This window comes from Hylobates moloch, unplaced genomic scaffold, assembly GCF_009828535.3.
Source record: "Hylobates moloch isolate HMO894 unplaced genomic scaffold, HMol_V3 SCAFFOLD_3, whole genome shotgun sequence".
Taxonomy (NCBI): domain Eukaryota; kingdom Metazoa; phylum Chordata; class Mammalia; order Primates; family Hylobatidae; genus Hylobates; species Hylobates moloch.
In genome coordinates this window covers 177,967,530-177,971,413 of record NW_026652278.1, presented here as the reverse complement: position 1 = coordinate 177,971,413, position 3,884 = coordinate 177,967,530, and positions in this window count along the sequence as shown.

The window sequence follows — 3,884 nt, the reverse complement described above, 5'->3', positions numbered from 1 at the left end:
AACAAACAGAAAGGACATCCACACCAAAAACCCACCTGTACATCACCAGCATCAAAGACAAAAAGTAGATAAAACCACAAAGATGGGGAAAAAACAGAACAAAAAAACTGGAAACTCTAAAAAACAGAGCACCTCTCCTCCTCCAAAGGAACGCAGTTCCTCACCAGCAACGGAACAAAGCTGGATGGAGGATGACTTTGATGAGTTGAGAGAAGAAGGCTTCAGACGATCAAACTACTCTGAGCTACGAGAGGAAATTCAAAACAATAGCAAAGAAGTTAAAAACTTTGAAAAAATATTAGAAGAATGGATAACTAGAATAACCAATGGAGAGAAGGGCTTAAAGGAGCTGATGGAGCTGAAAGCCAAGTTTCGAGAACTACGTGAAGATTGCAGAAGCCTCAGTAGCAGATGCGATCAACTGGAAGAAAGGGTATCGCTGATGGAAGATGAAATGAATGAAATGAAGAGAGAAGGGAAGTTTAGAGAAAAAAGAATAAAAAGAAATGAACAAAGCCTCCAAGAAATTTGGGACTATGTGAAAAGACCAAACCTACGTCTGATTGGTGTACCTGAAAATGATGGGGAGAATGGAACCAAGTTGGAAAACACTCTGCAAGATATTATCCAGGAGAACTTCCCCAATCTAGCAAGGCAGGCCAGCATTCAGATTCAGGAAATACAGAGAACGCCACAAAGATACTCCTCGAGAAGGGCAACTCCAAGACACATAATTGTCAGATTCACCAAAGTTGAAATGAAGGAAAAAATGTTAAGGGCAGCCAGAGAGAAAGGTCGGGTTACCCACAAAGGGAAGCCCATCAGACTAACAGCTGATCTCTCAGCAGAAACTCTACAAGCCAGAAGAGAGTGGGGGCCGATATTCAACATCCTTAAAGAAAAGAATTTTCAACCCAGAATTTGCTATCCCGCCAAACTAAGCTTCATAAGTGAAGGAGAAATAAAATACTTCACAGACAAGCAAACGCTGAGTGATTTTGTCACCACCAGGCCTGCCCTAAAAGAGCTCCTGAAGGAAGCACTAAACATGGAAAGGAACAACCGGTACCAGCCACTGCAAAAACATGCCAAATTGTAAAGACCATTGAGGCTAGGAAGAAACAATAGCAACTAACGAGCAAAATAACCAACTAACATCATAATGACAGGATCAGATTCACACATAACAATATTAACGTTAAACGTAAATGGGCTAAATGCTCCAATCAAAAGACACAGACTGGCAAACTGGATAAGGAGTCAGGACCCATCAGTGTGCTGTATTCAGGAAACCCATCTCACGTGCAGAGACACACATAGACTCAAAATAAAGGGATGGAGGAAGATCTATCAAGCAACTGGAAAACAAAAAAAGGCAGGGGTTGCAATCCTAGTCTCTGATAAAATAGACTTTAAACCAACAAAGATCAAAAGAGACAAAGAAGGCCATTACATAATGGTAAAGGGATCAATTCAACAAGAAGAGCTAACTATCCTAAATATATATGCACCCAACACAGGAGCACCCAGATTCATAAAGCAAGTCCTCAGTGACCTACAAAGGGACTTAAACTCCCACACAATAATAATGGGAGATTTTAACACCCCACTGTCAGCATTAGACAGATCAACGAGACAGAAAGTTAACAAGGATATCCAGGAATTGAACTCAGCTCTACATAAAGTGGACCTAATAGACATCTACAGAACTCTCCACCCCAAGTCAACAGAATATACATTTTTTTCAGCACCACACCACACCTATTCCAAAATTGACCACATAGTTGGAAGTAAAGCTCTCCTCAGCAAATGTAAAAGAACAGAAATTATAACAAACTGTCTCTCAGACCACAGTGCAATCAAACTAGAACTCAGGATTAAGAAACTCACTCAAAACCGCTCAACTACATGGAAACTGAACAACCTGCTCCTGAATGACTATTGGGTACATAATGAAATGAAGGCAGAAATAAAGATGTTCTTTGAAACCAACGAGAACAAAGACACAACCTACCAGAATCTCTGGGACACATTCAAAGCAGTGTGTAGAGGGAAATTTATAGCACTAAATGCCCACAAGAGAAAGCAGGAAAGATCCAAAATTGACACCCTAACATCACAATTAAAAGAACTAGAAAAGCAAGAGCAAACACATTCAAAAGCTAGCAGAAGGCTAGAAATAACTAAAATCAGAGCAGAACTGAAGGAAATAGAGACACAAAAAACCCTTCAAAAAATTAATGAATCCAGGAGCTGGTTTTTTGAAAAGATCAACAAAATTGATGGACCGCTAGCAAGACTAATAAAGAAGAAAAGAGAGAAGAATCAAATAGACGCAATAAAAAACGAAAAAGGGGATATCACCACCGATCCCACAGAAATACAATCTACCATCAGAGAATACTACAAACACCTCTATGCAAATAAACTAGAAAATCTAGAAGAAATGGATAAATTCCTCGACAAATACACCCTCCCAAGACTAAACCAGGAAGAAGTTGAATCTCTGAATAGACCAATAACAGGTTCTGAAATTGTGGCAATAATCAATAGCTTACCAACCAAAAAGAGTCCAGGACCTGACGGATTCACAGCTGAATTCTACCAGAGGTACAAGGAGGAACTGGTACCATTCCTTCTGAAACTATTCCAATCGATAGAAAAAGAGGGAATCCTCCCTAACACATTTTATGAAGCCAGCATCGTCCTGATACCAAAACCTGGCAGAGACATAACCAAAAAAGAGAATTTCAGACCAATATCCTTGATGAACATTGATGCAAAAATCCTCAATAAAATACTGGCAAACCGAATCCAGCAGCACATCAAAAAGCTTATCCACCATGATCAAGTGGGCTTCATCCCTGGGATGCAAGGCTGGTTCAACATACGCAAATCAATAAATGTAATCCAGCATATAAACAGAACCAAAGACAAAAACCACATGATTATCTCAATAGATGCAGAAAAGGCCTTTGACAAAATTCAACAACCCTTCATGCTAAAAACTCTCAATAAATTAGGTATTGATGGGACGTATCTCAAAATAATAAGAGCTATCTATGACAAACCCACAGCCAATATCATACTGAATGGGCAAAAACTGGAAGCATTCCCTCTGAAAACTGGCACAAGACAGGGATGCCCTCTCTCACCGCTCCTATTCAACATAGTGCTGGAAGTTCTGGCCAGAGCAATCAGGCAGGAGAAGGAAATAAAGGGTATTCAACTAGGAAAAGAGGAAGTCAAATTGTCCCTGTTTGCAGATGACATGATTGTATATCTAGAAAACCCCATTGTCTCAGCCCAAAACCTCCTTAAGCTGATTAGCAACTTCAGCAAAGTCTCAGGATACAAAATTAATGTACAAAAATCACAAGCATTCTTGTACACCAATAACAGACAAACAGAGAGCCAAATCATGAGTGAACTCCCATTCACAATTGCTTCAAAGAGAATAAAATACCTAGGAATCCAACTTACAAGGGATGTGAAGGACCTCTTCAAGGAGAACTACAAACCACTGCTCAATGAAATAAAAGAGGATACAAACAAATGGAAGAACATTCCATGCTCATGGGTTGGAAGAATCAACATCGTGAAAATGGCCATACTGCCCAAGGTAATTTATAGATTCAATGCCATCCCCATCAAGCTACCAATGACTTTCTTCACAGAATTGGAAAAAACTACTTTAAAGTTCATATGGAACCAAAAAAGAGCCCGCATCGCCAAGTCAATCCTAAGCCAAAAGAACAAAGCTGGAGGCATCACGCTACCTGACTTTAAACTATACTACAAGGCTACAGTAACCAAAACAGCATGGTACTGGTACCACAACAGAGACATAGATCAATGGAACAGAACAGAGCCCTCAGAAATGA